The following is a 19,505-nucleotide window of genomic DNA, read 5'->3' on the forward strand; positions in this document are numbered from 1 at the left end:
GCATCTGTTTGCCTGGCAGACTCCTAAAGCAGCATGAGAGATCAGTACTTCACACAGACAAGGCCAAAATGGGGACACCTGCATATGTCCTGATTCTCTCCTTTCCAGGCAAAAAGGCCACCAACCAAGAAAATCCACAGGTTGATTCCAGGTTTACTTCAGTTTCAAGGCTACCAAACTTCCGATGTTCGCTTTGCATTGTCAACTGGCCACTCCCAAGCAGCCAACTCTAGAAAAAGTGACCTATCACTCACCTTTGGACACGGACTAATAAGGTGGCATCTCAGTTCACAGAATATTGGATATGCATGAACTGGATAAAGCCCTGAGAAAACCAATGCATTTCTGAAATATTCCCAGCTGAAAGCTGCCTCAAACTCAAATGTCATGCTCCAGAGGTCCCACCCAACTATATTGTTCCATGTATTTTATTTTAATAAGGAATGCTTGTAAAATTACAACCCCACAATCAAAATCTCCATAGAATCCTGAGAAACCATTTTGAGACCTCTTTCTTCCCTGAAATGTCATCAATGAGCTCTACAGGAAGGCAGGCACTGCACATCCAGCAATGATAATTAAGTCCAAATTGCCCGAGGTTTTCACTCCACTTCCCAGGTGGTTTTTGCAGCCTGCAGTGAGCTTTATGTTGCCATGGCCACTCTTACAAGCATTTCACCCCTCCTTTAAAACTAATGACATCACAGTTGCAGTACAGACACACCTATCAGGTAACTCAGCCACAGACTGATTCATTTTTATCTCTACCGGCTGTGCAGGTCTAAGATGTGATTTGAAACGAGTTCATCCTTCTTAAGACAGTTTAAGTATTACTTAGAGCATTTGTTTCACTCCACTTAATCTCTTTGCTACCATTAAAAATGATTGGTCTCTCTCATGGTCTCAGAGTGCTAAGTCATATCTCTCTCATATCACAGTCTGACATCATTTGTTTGCAAAGGGCAACCGAATCAGCCACCAGGGAACTGTGCTGTTGCACATCCTCAGTGAAACGGGAACAGAGCTGCCTCTCCGGACCAGAGCTCTGTGGCAGAGCAACCACTGCCCAGGGATTGATCAGCAAAGTCCCTGGGGTTAACCTGGGTTGTGTTCAAGAGCAAAACACAGTCTGTGTGGTGTTGACAGCTGCTCTTTCAATCTTTCCTCCAGCCTTCAATATCTCATGTTTTTCCTAAGCTCCAACTCAGACCCATATATAGGAATCTCTGTTTAGTTCGTGCATAACAATTGCTCTGGTTGCAGAGAGGAGCTTAAGTAGCTTACAGAGCTGCCTGCCAAAGAAAGGAATTTAGCATGTAGTTCCAAAAGCCTAGTTCCATACAAACTTGGATTTCAGTGTTGACATACACTTTTACATGCTCACGTTCATGTAGAGATCTGCATATCAAAGAACACCCAACTTTGCCTTCATAACATTTCCTTAGGATGAGGTTCTTATCAGCCCCTTTCTTCTCTCCCTGGCTACTTCTATGAAACTTGTAGGATTCCAGCTATTTTGGAGACACCCTCATGGACACCTACCAGCCAAGTGTGGCTGGAAACTCCTCAATGCATTCAAACATCACTGAGGAGAGAGAGACAGAGAAATGTATTTGAACAGGACAACACTAATTTTATTTCCATAGCAAAGCAGGCTGAAAATCTGCCAAGCTCAACCTCTTCAGGTCATCAAATTCAAACACACAGCAGTGCTATGTGAGCCTGGATAAACTCATGGTTTATGGACATGGGCACAGTGACAAAATCTTTTGGGTATCAAGTTGTTAGACAGTCAAGACTCTACACATTCTTCCACGAGCAGCAGCCACAGCACAGAAACAATCCCCGTGAAATCCACATTGAGAACACTGCTCAGAGCTTCAACTTCTCTGCAAGGCTCCTGATTTAATGGAATACTCTACGCTCTTAAAATTGCGTGGTTTGGTGCTACGGGTGTGTTGGGAAGACATAGGCTGTTTTAATCTCTAGCATTTATCTCATAGACAACTACTCAGTCAATGTAGGACACCTATCTTCTCAGTGCTTCTGCTTAAGCTGCCTAAATAAAGCAGCAGAGCACACAGTGGCTTTTACACAAACATGGTGATATTTCAAGCACTGCAGCCCCTAGATTATGGGCACATTATCCACAGATAGCACATAGCACAAACCAAGACCTAATTTGACAGGAACAGAGCTCAAAACCCACATTTCACCAGTTTATAGTTTACACTGCAGCATTTCCCAGAGCAAACCAGGGCCAGCAGCACAGAAACAACCTGCCCTCGCTGCCTGCAAATCACCCCTTCAGCACATACAAATTAGAAACTTCCAGGTTATTGTGCCTAAAATAACAGGCAACACATTCAGTCCAAAAATACAGTGATGGGAATTGCTAATAAAATCCAAGTGAAGATGAAGATAGACATCATTAGAGATCACGTGCTAAACTACTGCTTTGAACACCTGAAACAGAGAGCAAAGCACAATTGCAGTCAATAAGCAAATAAAATAAATGGGCAGTGAAATTATGCAGCTCATTAAAACTGCAAGTCTAGCAGTGCTGCAGCACAAAATACAACAGCAGCCAAAGCTTTGTGATCTGAATTATTTTGCTCTTAGAGTGCATTAATGAAATCAAAACATTCATGGCAAGTTCAGGCATTTGGGCACATCACTCAAGCTACAAGGCAGCTCTAGGAACAGTAAAATTACTATGTTATATTACTTTTACTTCTAATACAAAGTACACCAATTAATCAAACTAAATACACATTAGTATTTCAGGTTCCTTTGGTGGCCAGAAGCTGAAACAGAGGGCAGATTTGGCAGTAGGGGGAAAAGAAAGGGAACACATTTTGTTTCAAATATTTTGTAGCTTGGAATGGGTCAATTAAAACCCACAAAAAACAGAGCAAAAGATTCTTATGAGTTTATCCTATATATTAAGTGATGTCAAGCCTACACAGAATGATAAGTCCGTTATTTATATGCTAAACGTTTTTGCTTATTGGTGAAAAAGGACAATTATTTTAGGGTCTCTTGTTGTGGGGAGACTTTACCAAACCAACTCCCTGAAGCGGTAATGACTGAGCAAAGAAGGAAATGTGATGTCTTATGCTCTTATAATTTCTGTGTAATTTAGTTTTGCATTACTGGATTGCTGCAGTGTGTACTGTGAGGAATTCCCACCTGGTATCAGAAGAAATCGTGTGAGGAGAAGTGGTTGGGAGATGGATGAGCCCTCTGGATTATGCCCTATACAGCTGCCTGTAACTTCAGGAGGCTGTGGTAGTCCCTCCATCATCTTTCACTGCTGCCTGAGCACCACCCTTCACATATCTAAGCAATGCCTTTTTATCTTTTTCCCAGCCCCAGGCCTGCCGGGTGCCACATAAATCCCAGAGGAACAAAGACTCTTCTTTGCTTCCTTAGATGAATTCCTTAGAGAGCACAAACTAAGTCTAGTCCAGAAAGTAACCAAAATATGTCCTGTCCAGCAAGCTAATAAGGGTGCTCCAACCCAGGAGAAGCAAAAGATCAGATGGAATTACAGGGAAAAAAAGAGTTAATCTCTCAATATACAAAGTTGATTCCCTGCTGAACTGGTGATCTCTGATCTTAATCACCCAGATCTGTCTAGGATATTCTAAGGGAATTGCAGTAGCCAAACTAACACATTTAAGAAGAAAAAAAAATTAGTCTTTCTAGTTACTTCCTACAGGGCAGAATTATGTTAAAAAATTAAACTAAAATATTTATCAAAGTCATCTTTCTTCAAGCATCAACAAATTAAAGAGTTAAAAATACCCAAACCAACAAGGACAAAAAGGCACTTGGAGGTACTCACACTAAGCCTCATCTATATCTAATCAAAGAGGTTTGAATGAGCTTTCTTTTCACTAGCAAATAGATGATGTCATTAATTTTCTACTGAACCTTGAGGTTGTCGAAGAAGAGGATCTGACCTAATACCAGCTAATTCCTGCTGTGTGCAGAATTGTAATCTCTCCTGCAAACCAGATCTGACCTGGATTCAAGTCAAGAATTTTAAGAGTGAACAAAATAGGGAGGAAAAAAAAGAATCACAAGAGAGGTGTACATGCTACACCCTATGCATAACAGGGACACAAATTTATATTTGTACCAGCACAAAACTGTAACTGATATCAGATGCACACACTACACCCCACTACTTATTCAAGACATGCAGAATTAATTAAAAACTAAACTGTGATCATGTATATACCTACCACATGTACTTTCTTTGGTAAAAACCCCCACATTTAGCAGGAAAACTTTAATGTCCTTAAGCTTTAGATTTCCTGATTTTTAACATTAAAACTGTAAAGTCACTTACATATGTCCTGGTTTTTTGAACATTTGGAGGACGACAGAGGCTGGTAATCACAGACATTTTAATTTGAACTGCCATGCTGTATAGCTGAAAGTTTACATATCTGCAGAGATTCACTGTAAAGCTTAAATGTAAATGAACTCATAAATATTAGAAGAGTGTGCATAAACACACAGAGAGGATTGTGGGCTTGTAAATAGCGCAGGCAAAACTGCCTGGAGGAAGTACTTGGCCAAAAAAAAAGCCAAGATGATCACCCCACAGATATTAATTTCTTTGTGTCTTAAACACCCTATAAAAGAAACAAACTCACATGCTGTGCTGAAAACTTGTTCATAGCAACGTCACACCCCCTGGAAAGTTTTCCAGTCATAGTCATATTAATTCCAACTCCAGCAGGCTTTTCCTTTTACAGTTGAAGTGACACGTATTTTTTCACTAAAACTAGTCAACACGTTGCACTCGGGTTTCTGAAAGTTGCTGTTTGCTCCAGACGCGGCTCTGAAAAGCTTTTTCTTTTGGCTGTAAGTCTTGGACATATGTGGAGACACAAGGAAACAATGGCAGCCCAGAAGTGTAGGGCAGCCCAGCTCTGCTCCTGCCATTCCCAAACCCAGGCAGGCCCATGGTTACGTGGTTTTCCAGCATGGCCAGACGCTCAGGTACGTGCGGACTCCTGGCTCCTCTGCTCCATGGCACCACCCTCCCAGGCCCCAGCTCACCCCCAAGGGGCTGAGGGGAAAAAACTGTGATCTTAATTTCCACCTGCTTGCAAACATTCCTTTTGAAGGGAAGACACGTATGTCCTGCAAATACCCTGATACACTGTAAGCCTGACGCAGCCCGATTTCCAAGTTACGTGCCAAGAGACAGCTACAAGAACTCTAAGCAAGAGCACAAAATAAGAGCGAAAGAACCTTATAAAGGCTCTCAGAACAAACTGGAAAGACACAATCACCATCTTACCTTAGGTGGCATCCTTAGCCACCACCCTCTCAGCTGAGTAAAAACATACAAAAACTCAAAAAACGGAAAACCCAAGTTCCATAACAAACAACAAGGGCATCAGCACAAAACAGGAAAGTTAAGGTATTTACCCCAGCCACATTGATTAGTAAGTACATCAGTCTTCCAGAGAACTTTTAAAGGACCACCACTCTCCAGCTCACTCCAACAAAATACTTTAAAGGACGAGCCACCGCCGCAGTCGCAGTACAAGAATCCAACTTACCAGTACAAGTAATAGGCTAAAGCCAGGAAAATGAGCGTAGCACAAACTCCAGCTAACAAGCATAAACTCGACTGGTTCACCAACATCTTCCCAATTTATTATTGATTAATAAAAGAAACAAAAAAACAAAAAAAAGGAGGAGAAATGGAACGGCAAAAATGGACGATGCGAGTCTTGGCTGGGAAAGCAAATCAGTCTTGACATGGAGGAGGGATTATGGTGACAAAAGCACATCAAGGTAAATCTGGAAGTGCTTCAGCTACTAAAACTGCCTGCTCAGCAGGAGGAAAAAAAGCTGGGTGTCCTCTCCATTATGTGGCTTTGTAAAACACTGAACTAAAAAGCCCCTCTTACCTCAAGAACAAGGGTATGAACGGGGCAGAAGGAGACTAATATTTAAAATAGGTAATACTTCGCAATAAATATTACAGTCAGGTGGTGTTGCTGACAAACCAGGCTTTTGCTCTAATCCAATAAGCTTCTTACAGCAAATTACCAGGCTACAATGGACTGGATTCGCTGGCGTGGTGATGTGCGTGTGCTCAGCGCTGTCACTTGACACATTTTTTTTGTGGGTTTGTTTGGTTTTTTTGTTTTGTTTTGTCTTGTTTTAGAGCGCTGACAAAAGACTTCAACAAAAATCTAGATTTTAGCGCAAAAGAACTTCCCACTGCACCAAAGCCTTTCTCTTCTCCATGAAGAGTGAACAGAAGGCTTGTGAGAACATCAGTGCAGAGAAAAGGTTTGGTTGGCATCCAGAGCGCAGCCCTGGCAGGGCAGCAGGACTGCTCACCTTCGCAGCGCGATGAAGAGGCATCTTTGAACTGCACAGACTAAAGAAAGGGACTTTGCAGCCAGCTGAGGGGGACTTGGGATTCCACTGCCCTTCCCCTTTCTCTGCAGGTCTCAGAGGAAAGCTCTACCCATCTGAAGACAACGGCGTTTTCTCTCTCTTCTCCCTGCTCCAAAATCAGGGCTTTTGGAAGGCCTGAGCCACAGTAGGCACAGTCCAGCAGACTAGATAACAAAAAGGAGATATCAGAGCCCAGGGGGGAAAGAAACGAGGTGGCAGCAGTTACACAGGCAGCAGGAACACGGTGCTGCTGGTGTGATTAGGGCCCTTCTGGCTGTTCTGCACCATAATCTGGACAGTCCAGATAAAGAGAGACTTGAGGTCACATCTACACAAGGAGATGAGTTGGACTAAAGAGTGATTCTCATTCACCTACCATTAGACCAACACAGCCCTCCGTGAAGACACAGTTTTCACTGGCATAACTCACCTGGTCAGAGTTAGGCCTCTAAAGAGACGGGAAGAAACAAAAATCCAACCAAAAGCTAGCTTAAATGCCAAAGAAAAATTAAAGTGGTAGCCACAGCCCCTGACACTCCCATTTTCTGACCAAACTTAAGCAGCAGCACTAAAGAAAGCCAAGGCATGTTGTTAGCCCTTCTTAAACCCCTGGCTGTCCTGGAAGTGGAGTCACAGAAATTTTTTTGGAGTTTTCAATAAAGTTGAAAGAGGCAGGACAAAAAAAACACTTAGGACACAATAAGCGGGAAAATTTTATAATCAAAGAAACAGACATACTTGGAACCACTTGCCCAAAAAGGAAATTTTGCAGGCCATGAATCTTAAAGTCGCAGCCAAATAGGAGCTTTTATCCAGTTCAGCAGAGCTGAGCAGAAGAAGAATGCACCTCTGAGTTTAAAAGCACACACAGTAAATGCAACATACTCCATAAAGTGTGGTGAACAGGGTCCAGTGGAATCTAGCTTCTCAACAAGGTCAGAAGCATCACAGCATTAGTGAAATAAAGGAAAATTTTGAGTGCTCTCTATGCACCAAGTCAATAGGTCCTCCTGCCCCTCTTATATCATGTACAAAGTCCAGGTCTATTGTAAAACCTTTTATCAACCTCACCTACAACTCAACCACATTTCTCAAGTGACTACACAGATAAAAGACTTACTTCTATCTACATCTTTATCAGTGAAAGAGATAGCTTGCAACTAAATTCCTTGGAAATAAGAATAACCAGTTTCTGTGGGCCCCAAAGGAATTTTTATGGATCGTGTTCCCCAATCTCATTTTGAGACTGCTCACACTGTTTCTGTTCTCCATTGCAGAAATGACTGTATTAAATTACATTAAAATAAAGCCCAAAGCCCAAGAGACAACCTCACGCATAGTTCAAAGATGACAGGAGGGTTTCAGACGTGCAGAGTCACTAAACTGGCACTTGCAATGTTTTTGTAGGTGAAGCTCAACCACCAGTTTTCCAGGACTACTGATCAATACTTTTCCAATGCACAACATTCATTACAGAAAATGCACATAATGGATTATGACTGGGCACAGGACAGCCTCAGGATTTTGTAAATGAAAACAAAAACAAAAGTAGCAATTATCAAGAGGCCTCATTTGAAAAAAAATATTAATTAGGATATTGCAATAATTGCCTATATTTGGAGCAAGGCTAACTTGGTATTTCTATTGTAAAAGCAACTCTAAAATTATAGTGCTGGTATTCAAACAGTGATTCTTTAATACCAGCCCTTACATAACAAACAGAAAAGGAGTTATCTAACAGAAGCCCTATTAGTACAAAATTATTTGAGTAATAGGCCTCTTGCAATGTATAAAATAGATCAATGTTATGTAATTACAAAATGTTGCCAATCTTAGTCTCTGATGATTAAGAAAAATCTCAGTAGTGTCTACTCATCTCTAAGACTACACAAAATGCTCCTCTTCACTCCAAGTGATTGAATTTTCAAGACAAATGGGAATTCATCCTTTATATTCAGATAAAAATAAACTACAAAAGAAACTTCAAGACTGTAAGTGCATCTACACACCCAGCTGTGACACCCAGGGGCCCAGCTCCTAGAGAGACTGGGTGAATCTGGAAAATTACACAGGTCCCTTACTTGCTAAAAACAGGGATGCAAAATAAAGGATAAACAAAATGTCTCACCTGCGAATCATCTGAGATGAGAGGTATAAGAAGAATGATATATTTTGCTTTCTGGACTGAAAATTATGCAGAAAAAAAACCAAGCCTCAAACATAAGACACAGAGAGAGCCAGCCAGGAGACATCTGTCTGCATGCAAATGTGCTGTGGCTGAACAAGGAGAAGCCTCTGACTGCTGCTACACGAAGTCTCCGCAAACATCACATTCATGCCTGTGAGCCCCTACCCAAGTTCAAAGCTTTCCTTTGAAGTACTGAATACTAATTGGGAAGAAATGGAAAGTCTGTCTTTCAAGAAGTGCTGAGCTACTTTAAATTTCAGGTATAAAACACTACCTTCTGCAGAAGAGCAGCAAGATGATTTGCTCTGTGATTACATCCACGGTAATGCATTGGCCTCACGTGCTTACACCTCATGCTTCTGCTCCAGCATTTGCTCCCACAATCTCCACTGCCAGGATGGAAAACCTTAAATACAACTATTTATTATTTTTATGATTATTAAATAAGTAAAAGAATAACACACTAAAGTGGAGGCTCAGATGACACCAGAGCTATCCACACACTGTAGAAATCACAACTGCAAAACCAAGGAGAGACAACAGGAAAGTTTTCCCCTGACAGTGCTCTGCTACACTAAACCTAAAAAAAATTGCCAGAAGAGCATTTTGCATTATTTCACTCTACAAATGTATCTCCAACTGCTCATCAGCAGTAGAGAAAGGCAGAATATATGCCACTCAATTCTAACTTTACAAGTCCCATGTCTTGATGGATCTCTGACAAGTGGGAAAGACCAACCAGCCTCCTGTCACCAGGCTGACATTTGTCACATAGACCTCATACATATATGTCACATATACCTCATTTCTGTATAGGAAGACTATGCTTTCACCAGCAAATTATCCAGGGTTTGACCCTGGAAGGAGACAGAGCCACATAGAGAGGGGATTAAAAAGTCACCGTTTTGAAGCATCTGCATTTGGAAATTCTTCATATCACAGGGGAGACAGAGAAGTAAAAATACTAACAGCAGATGTAGGTGTTCTGCTGGGTAACTAACCCCCTTTCTCCTTTTATGGGATCCAGCCTTTATTCTCTTTGCTGTCACCACAGCTGCAATCAGCAGTGTGTTTCTTTCTCAATACAGCATCTATTCTTTTGAATGATTTCACTGACAAATATTTTACAAGGCTGTTATCAGTCTGAATCCATATCTGCCCCTGTGGTCAGATGTCTTTTTACATATACACAAAAGCAGGTATCTTTCTAAAAAAGACAGGCCATACTTATCAAGCAGACTGATAGCAAAAACAAATACATGCCAGACAAAGTTTTATTGCTCTGTGTTTTCTGACAAGATCACACCAGCCCCTTGTGGTCTGAATACTGGCAGCAGCCACACACTGCACAACCTTTTCAGTGTAACACTCCCTGCCCTGAACAACAAGAAAAAAAAACCCTCAAACCCCCAAACAACCACTGAAAGAAAAATCCTTCTTGTATGAAAATCTGAAGACCAGTTTTGAACACAAAGCTGAATTGCATAGACATCAATGTGAACATTTGAATGTGGTGAAATCTTTATCAATCACAACCAAGACATTTAAATACAGTATCCCACCCCTTCAAAAACATTAACAATGTACTGCCTTCTCACTTCTAAGTTAAATTTCAGGCTGTTGTTGGGCCATTCGTCTAGGAAACTAAACAGCAGCCACTTTGCAAACAGCCCATCTCTCAAAATCTTTGTCAGAGAAAGACCTGAAGAGAAACATCTACAGCTCTCCCCATTTCTTAAGACCTTCCATCTCTTGGTGGCTTGGTGTCCTGTTGCTGACAAGGCCTCTATTAGCACATATAGTTGATTCAAACCATTCTGGATTTGGCAGAGGGGACCTTCCCACGGTAACACACAGTCTTTGAAAGATTCCACCAAAAAAGGTCACAAATCCAGGACTGGTCAGCATTGTCACGATGCATTTTTGCTTGTTCAGCTCCTTCTGAACAGCGGTCTTTTAACGCAATGTTTGAGAGGGAAGTGACCTAAATATCCTTTTCCTGAAGGCTGCAGGGATCCTGGAAATGACTGGCCCACTATAAATCCATGTCTGCCTTGCACCAGCAAGATTCAGGCAGCTATGCTGCATGTGGGCTGTTCCTCAACTGATAGTGAAAGCATGGGAGATTTCACAGATGCTCTCTGCTCTTTTTATCATCTCCTGTAAACTGGCTCTGACAGATCTAGACAAAAGCTCATTAAAAAATCCTGACACTGTGAGTACTTTTTCAGTCCTACAAATACTGATACTCATCTGGCCACAGGAGATTTCTCAGTGATCTGCATGGAAATTTCTACATTTCCATACATTCAATTGTATCATTCCCACTTCTGCCAGAGACACACGAGAATCATGGGAGCAGAGGTTGTTATCTGTTACCTGGCACAGTTATGAAGCACTGAAAGAAATGCAAAATGGGAGACTGGTTTAAAGTGAGCACCCACTTCTCTTGGAGCTTGCAGCAATTTCAGAACAGTATGACTGCCAAGTCAAAAATTTCTCCTCATCATTTGTAGAATTAGAAGCTAATTAGTAAAAAGAGGTGTTAATTGTACCAAAGCCTCACATTCGAAAGAGCCTATGTGCCAAACTCGAATTATGGACGTCACCACTGCTTGCTTGGCACTGCTCCTCAAAAGCTCCTCAGTCAGGCTGAGTAGTGGTTTGAGAAGCAGCATTTATGCTCTTCTGATTCATTTTTATCTGCCAGAATAACCCTCAGCTCGTCTGCAATTATATGCCAAAAACTCAGATATTCAAGGATATTAAAAATTGCCTGGAGTTCAATGCAATATGTTAATATAGGACACATTTACAGACAATGAGTCTAGCAAACCAGTCCAGCTTCATTTAAAATAAGCAAACAAGCATCCTGGTCTAATTACCAGAACTAATCTAAAAGAATCAATATTTCTCCAATCAAGACATAAAACACAAACCTTCATTCTATTTACTCAGCAATGTATAATTGCTTCTTGAGTCTGCAGACTGTGCTGTTCACTTTTTAAGCCCATTGAACATGAACTACTTATTTTTATTCATTCTATCCTTTTGCCTTTACTATAATAAACCAGATTTTGAAATAACTGGAATAATTGAAACTTCACTGCATTAATAAGAAGTATTTTTTTCTGTGAGTAAGTTCATTAATTCCAGGCAACTGGGAGCTTATCCTAAACCTGGTTTGACTGACTGCTCACAAGTTTCTACTCCCAGGCACTACTAGAGGCTCACTCTTAACTCATGCTTAAGGTCAGCATGTCCTCAAGGTTTGCTTGTATAACTGCTTTTACAGTTATTACTCATCCCAGTTCTGTACCAAGAAGATATATCTTAAGATGAACTGTTGGGTTTGGGCTTTTTGCTGAGGATTTTTTTGGTTTTTTTTTTTTTTTTAGGTTTGGGTTTGTAGGTTTTTTTTTTTTTATTTTAATTTAGAAATCTTTATCAAATAGATAATTTCCACAGACATTAGGGAACAGTTAACTCAGTTAACCTGGTAAAGCTGAGAAATTGGTAGCAGTGGGCACAAGGGGATGAACAGCCTTAACAAACAGCACCTGCAGCTGAGCTGTGAATTTATGTTACCAAATGTCCCAGCACTGCACTGGCCCCCAGCCATAAGCAGTGAAGATGTTTTCCTTCCAGGGCACACAGGACAGTAACAAGGGGCATTGTTATACCTTCACTACAGGGAAAAGAACTGCACAAGGAGATGCTGAGATCTTTTGCTCCCATCTTGCAATAGTACCCAGACAATTTCTTCCTGAATAAGATAAAAGCTCACAAAACTGGCCTTGCTGTTAAGTCATAATAATATTATCTGGAAACACATCCTGTGACAGTATTTGTATTCCCATCTATACTTGCTGCTGGCTTTGGAAAGTACTGCCAAAGGTCCTGAATGCGTGCCCTTCACAACTTACACATGTGAAAACAATTGCTCCAATGGCAACAGTGACATTTTCAAAACAATTATAAAAGAGTAAGGGTAAATGCCATTACAGCTTCTTATAAAGCACTTTCAGTTTGGATTATTTTTTTTCTTCTCAAAATAAGCATCCCTAGGAGATCAAGTTTATAGGTCCTTGATTTCCAACAGCTGATCCCCCCGGCTAGAAGTGGATCTTCTGTTGGCCCAGAGCTGTGACCACTCTGGCAGGGCTGAACAGTGATGGGTCCCAGGCACAAATGTACCCAGCATTGTCCAACAAGGATGCCCTTTCCCTAAGATTTCTGGGGAGCAAAGCTAGGTGGGGTGCAGCTTTTGGAGAGCAGGAGGACTGAGTGCTTCAGAAAACACTGCTGTCATGCTCACTTCTTCCAAATAAAAGTTACAACGAGGAGAGCTGAGGTGATCTTCTGATGCCCACCTCTTATACATGGGTTCAGTAGCCAGAGGAGACATACTGGAGTGAAGGACATGGAAACAATATTTGCCCCGTCCTGAAAGAGTTCAGAGCAACACTTCCCACCTTGCAGAAGAGTGTTCCCATACTACAACACACCTAACACACCCAGACCTGGAGTGTTTGTAGACTACCAGGGAAAATTAGTCCTTGGTTATTTTCACAGTGTTCTGACTCAGTGACTTATCAGTGACTAAATTATCTGTTAAAAACAGATAGGAGAGAATATTACTTCTGCATGTTGTGCAAAACTGACTCTTAGCTTGAAAATTAGATCACATCAGACTAACAGCAAGGATGGCACCTCTGGCAGCAGCTTTTCAGAACATGACTCTGCCAGTGAGGAGGCCTCTGGGTTTGAAACAGCCCATTACCACAGCTTCCACATTGGTAAATTAAATATGAAAGCAGAGAATGCAACTGGTTTTCCAATGTACTTGACATTTCTCCTTGTCTGAACTACAGAAACTCTTGAAACTGTGACTGCCATGACTGCTTTTGTGAGCTGCTTTCAGGTCTAGCCTGATGAATCTTTATGTCCACAAGCTCTTTGCAAAGAATGGGGATTTTTTTCCCCCTCTTTGTGGACCCCACCTAAGCTTACACGAAAATTGAATCTTCCATCAATTGTTACATTTTGAGAAAGAGAAATCCCTCCATGAAGACACACAATAAGTACAACAGCAGCAGATGACACCTACAGGGCCTCTGCCTATGCATAAACCCCAATAGGAAGGAGTGTCTCTTATGAGACATTCTATCCTAATTTAGTCTCCCTGTAATCCAGTCCCTCACCACCTTGTCTGTGTGCCTGTTGGTACCTGTTGTGCTTTAGTTCACGAGGTGGGGATTTGCTCCCCAGTAGTAGCATTCCCAGGGATGCTGAAAAGCTCAGTACAATTTCCATAACCCACATTAGAATCTACCAATCCGCTCAGGATTTATAGAATCCTAGAATCACAGAATGGCCTGGGTGGGAAGGGACCTTAAAGATCATCTTATTCCAGCGCCCTGCCATGGGCAGGGACACCTTCCACTAGACCACGTTGCTCAGAGCCCCATCCAACCTGGCCTTGAACACTTCCAGGGATGGGAATCCACCGCTTCTCTGGACAACCTGCTCCAGGGCCTCACCACCCTCACAGGGAAGAATTTCTTCCTAATATCCAATCTGAACCTCCTCTCTGTCAGTTTGAAGTCATTCCCCCTTGTCTTGTCACTTCATGCTCTTGCAAATAGTCTCTTTCCATCTCTCTTGTAGATTCTCTTCAGGTACTGGAAGGCTGCAATTAGGTCACCCCTCAGTCTTCTCCAGAGTGAACAAACCCAATTCTCTTCAGCCTTTCTTCACAGGAGAAGTGCTCCATTCTTCTAATCAACTTGGTGGCCATCTCCTGAACAATGTGAAGGCTGAAGGAATTACTCATGGGATTATTCAACCCATGCAGCTTCCAGCATGGCCATCCCCCTCCCTCAGAACATTTAATTTCCAGTTTATTCCTCCTTGTAAGTTCTAGAGACCCAAGATTAGACACCCACACATGCACTACACAAGGGCATAGGCAACAGGCCTGGTAGCCTGCAGGGCTGAGGATGAGAAGCCCAAATTCTCTTTTCTCCAAACAGAAGCGTGGCTTGAAAATTCAAGAGCTGTCACAATTCAAAACCCTGCCCCCCCCAGCATATTTTAGCTTCTCAGTAACACATTGATGGCCTTTCCAAGCCTTAACAGACAAAGAAGAAAAGCAAAAAATTGTAGCTATGTAAGTTGAAAAATATCCTAAGAAACAGCAAACACGAAAAAAGGGTATTTTTCATGCATTTCTGGGGCATTGCTATTATACCAATGTCAGTGAGCCCGGGCAAAAATATTTTACACAACCAGTTTTGAAAGCAGCTGGTCACCAAGACACTGCAACAAGGCTACTTTAATGAATCAACCTAATGGCTCTCTCTTCACACACCAAAGCTGCAGGCAGTCGGCATCACCAGATTCAGCTACAATAACTATATTTTGGGGGTAAAATTTTGATATTAGGGGTTTGCAAAAAGTGGGTATTAGCCCACTTAATGACCTGGGATCAATGCTTTAACTTCCTCTATAGCACAGAAATGTACATTTGAAAGGGATGTAATTTTGCACAGGATCAGAATATGTGCCCTACACACAGACTGTGGCTGATCCAGTACATGCTGCCCCATGAATCAGAGCTTTGAGAAACATCTCACAGAAATCAACATTTCTTGTGGGACTGCTTGTCCTACAATAGACCTTGAAAGGTTATAGAATACTAAAGCAACAATCTGGGTCTTTGCAAAATCACCAAGATCAAATTACCTAAAAAAAGCCATAAAAGAGATACTAATAGTCCATGTAGGGGCGGGGTATCAGAGATCATCACCAAAATGTCAATCTCTGACACTAACTGAGGAGTGGTTTTCGGATCCCATCCTGAAAAAAAAACCTGCCCTACTGCTGTGTCAGTGGGGTCTCAGCAGCCTTCCACCTTCCCTTTCACTGCTTGTAGGACAGACTAGGAAAAAAAAAAGGCGAAAAGGAGGAAGTTTGCTGATGTACTTAATATTTTCATACCTGGTTAGTGGACAAAATTTAAAGATGTTGGGATTAAAGGCAGCCTAAGATGACCCCAGAGTCAGCATTCTATGAACTCCATAAAGGAGCACTGTAAAGGCACAGTTCTCCATTTAAGGAAGGAGGAGATAGATAAGTATTTCTAGAGTCCCCTGGAGGCTTATTTGTGGTTAAGTCTCTGCTGCAATGATTACCAACACATACAACATACATGAGACAGCAGAAGCAACAAGCTGAAGCGCTGATTTCATTCCTACATTAAAATTCTCAGAGTGGGAGACTTCTGACGCCTCTCCCAGCAGCTCATGAAGCTCTATGAAAAGAACAGGATTTGCACACGCATTTTTTTTTCTAAAACATTATTGCTACAGACAAAACGCAAACACAGAAACGTGGGGGAAGATTTTCTTTCTTACCACCAACACCACCACTGGGGACCACTTCTGGCACCTGGCAACACTCAGAGCAACAGGAGAATCCCCATCTCCTCCCTCCAGGGAAGTACCACTGCTTATGTTTCAAGAGATTTGCTTTCTCATTTGCCTATAAGCAAAAAAGACATTCTTTAATGAATGAAGGTAAAAAATATTTTGTTTAGAAGCAAAACACAATGCAAACAACACCCAGCTGCAAACCCAGGTATTGAATTCTTTAACTCAAACATTTCATACTAAAATTATGTGTCTTTCTCTTTTCTCTGCAGAAAAAAAAACCTTACTTGATCCTTCTTCCCATGTATAATACCACACTCAGCTCCACAGGTGCCAACTACTATTGCTTTCAGGGGGTCTAACTGGCTCATATCTACAAAATTAAAAGCAAGTGTTCTCAATTTACATTAAGTAGTGAAATTGCAGCTTCTATTCAGAACGGAGCAAGGGCTTGCATACACAAGAACTAGCCTACTTTTCCCCAGCTTTACTAATCAGCATAACAAAAGGTATTTCTTTTACCTACAAATCCTGTCTTGAGAAAAGTTACTGAAAATGAAGCAGAAGCAATTATCTGCCCTCCAAACACACACTTAATCCCTGTATTTTATTAAGAGTGTTTTTTATGATCCTGAAGCAATTAAGCTAATCATTATTTAATTTTAGATTACTGAACTGGAGATTTACTTCAGACACAAGCTCACTTTCCACATAATTTAGTCTCAGTAATTAGAGATGTACTTTACCCAGAGGTGGCTTGTTTAAAGTGTGTTATCTAATTTCACAAGCCTTACACCATGAAAGTTTCGTGCAGAAATCTTCAAACTTAAAGAGGAAACCCCCCAAAGAAACTCAGATTTACCAGACTGCAAACCTGTTTTTCTTTAAAAAATGAAAAAAACTAATTAAAAAGATTCTTCAAACATCATTCTTCATCAACAAGTTCACGTATCACAAAACCTAAAAAAAAGTTGTAGAAACAACCCACCAACTCCTTTAGAAAGTCATTAGAACAAACAGTGCTCCTCTCACACAAATTGCTTCATTTATGACTTATTTTAACCAGGATGTAAAGTCTGCAGGAAAACACAAATGCCTTGCTAGGCTGCCCAGCAGGTACCTGCCATGGGATGGAACCAGCACTGACTCATCCAGACATTTATAGATTTCTGTGACAGTGTTATCAGAGGAACAGAAATAAGGACCAGACCTGTAGGTTCATATTGACCCTGGATATCAAGCCATTGGAAAACTGCTCAACTCCAACCTATTTCAGACAAATTCGTGTAAAAACATTGTTGAAAACCAACCATACTAAGGAAATACCGATTAGCCCTGGTTGCTCCTGCCCACCTGGCTCAGCTTTACCTCTGTAGCCAGTTAATGGCACAGCTGGCTCCCAGTCCAGCTGGGCTGGCACATTGCCCAAGGCCAGTTTAACGTCAAAACACATTTGCTGGTTTTTGGAACAAAGGGTATCGTCTTCCCCCACTGCCATTAAAGAGAAGAAAATCAGATGACGTGGCAAGCATTTGAAAAACAGACCCTACTTCTCGCAACTTTTTGTCTTCAAAATTGTCCAGTAAAGCCAACACATGCAAGTGCTCAACACTCAATTAAAAGCCAACTATATTTAGAACTCTATAAATGCAGAATAATCAGATTCATTTCAAGACTTTAGTGCCAGTACTTTTTTTGAACCAATTTGACTTGACACACATAAGAAAGGCTACAGAACTCATCAACAGCACTAAAGACTTCAGCAAAGACTGACAAAGAAGCATTGGGATGTGAGGCTACAAAGAGATCAGGATGGGTTTGATGCAGGGAGTTTACTCAAAAGAAATATAAGTAAGTCTCAGCTACCTGGATATTCAAAAAACACTATTTAATACTTTTCCATGTGGCATAACATTACACATGTAAACTTGGAGACCCATAGAGGAACTGTGACAGCAGAGATCCTGCCCAAAAGAGATGGTGACAGACAGCATGGGAAGAAAAAAGCTGCAGACACCTTGGAGCTTACTAATGAAAACACAAACCCCAACAATCAGCCTTCTGGTTCATTTTTAGCTGATTAATGGCTGGCATACGAAAAAAGTAATTATGGTAGATGATGACAAAGCTGGGAAGCAATTTGAACAAGAAGGTGCATTGAGTTATTAATACAACAGGCACCATGGCCACAAAGTCTGGAGCCACAGGATTAGGATGAAAGTCACTAATATACAATGCACAATCACATATATAAAATAAACTTGCCCCAGCCAGACACTGGAGGGTGATTAGTGTCTGCAGAAGGGCCTGGATGCACCAGCCCATTTCAGCACAAAATGTCTGTGAGTCACCACTGAGATGCAGCTGCAAAAAACACACGTGCAATCCTGGGATGTATCCAGAGAAATGTGTCCAACGGAGAGAGGAAGCACAGAAAAGTACATAGAGGCACTGCTAAAATCCCATCAGGAATCCTGCACAAGAGAGGCTGCCCAATTCAAAAAGGAGGCAATAGAAACACAGGGGGCTGAAGGAGGATTTCCAGCACTGACATCACACACAGTGGAGAGAGGGATGGGGGGGAATTAACAGGGAATGCAGTTGCTCCTTGTAAGGCAGCAAAGATAACCACCAGGAAGGGAAATAAAATAAACCACTTCAGACAAAAAAGGCTCCTGATATCAGAACAACCAGGTATCACCTGGCCAAGAGAAAGTTTAGGCTAGAACCTCTCAGAACAGCAAAGCTCTGGGACAGGTTTTTGATTACAATAAACCTACAAGCTTAAAGGAGGCCCTGTTATAACACATTACCTGCTTTCTTTAGCTCCAACCATTTTTTTGTAGCTGTCCCATCTAAACATTCATTGAAGGGTCTATAAAACTGTCACCAAGAGCAGCTGGTTCAGTTCTCAGTGCTGGTGGAGGAAGGTCATACTATGAGTTATGGGGCTGGAGGGCAAGCTGATTTATGGAGTGAAGTATAAGTAGTTACAGTAATATTCCTGCATATCTAAAAGGCAAACAAATATTGCCTAATTTAAAATAATGTTAGCCACTTTGTTTACATTAAAATCCTCACATGTAAGTATGTCAATAAAAAGTGGGCACTAGAAAAGCTCAGCGAGTCATGAACAGTATCTCATCCTACTTCCCAATATCCCACAAGGAAGAGATCCATAAAACTGATGCAACATATGCCAAATTGCTCCTTGGAATAACCACATTCCCTTGTCTGGAAACAGTTCTTGAAGTCTGCCTTCATGGGCTATCAAAGGGATCTTCTCTGCCTGTGTACAATGTCTCTCATGCAGACATTTTACTAAAACTGGTAAAACTGAGGTCAAAGTTCCCAGAATGAAAGAGTGCAACTGGTAGGAGAATAATTTCTGGTTTGATACTGAAGCACAGTAGTGTTATGCAAGAGAACAGGATCTGAGAGAA

At 41.4% G+C, this 19,505-nt stretch overlaps 1 protein-coding gene across 3 annotated transcripts in view; it reads right to left on the reverse strand.

Moving 5' to 3' along the window:
* Positions 1 to 19,505, reverse strand: part of AGPAT3 (1-acylglycerol-3-phosphate O-acyltransferase 3) — an 89,436-nt gene that overhangs the window by 34,539 nt on the left and 35,392 nt on the right. For 2 of the 3 annotated variants that reach the window (XM_027688837.1, XM_027688838.1), the window contains exon 2: positions 16,048 to 16,174. The exons of the other annotated variant lie outside the window; for it this stretch is intronic. The gene's annotated coding sequence lies outside the window, so the exon portion shown is untranslated. The remainder of the gene's footprint in view (positions 1 to 16,047; positions 16,175 to 19,505) is intronic. 3 annotated transcript variants of the gene reach the window in all.

Source organism: Neopelma chrysocephalum, unplaced genomic scaffold (assembly GCF_003984885.1).
Source record: "Neopelma chrysocephalum unplaced genomic scaffold, ASM398488v2 Primary Assembly neopelma1_76, whole genome shotgun sequence".
Lineage (NCBI taxonomy): Eukaryota > Metazoa > Chordata > Aves > Passeriformes > Pipridae > Neopelma > Neopelma chrysocephalum.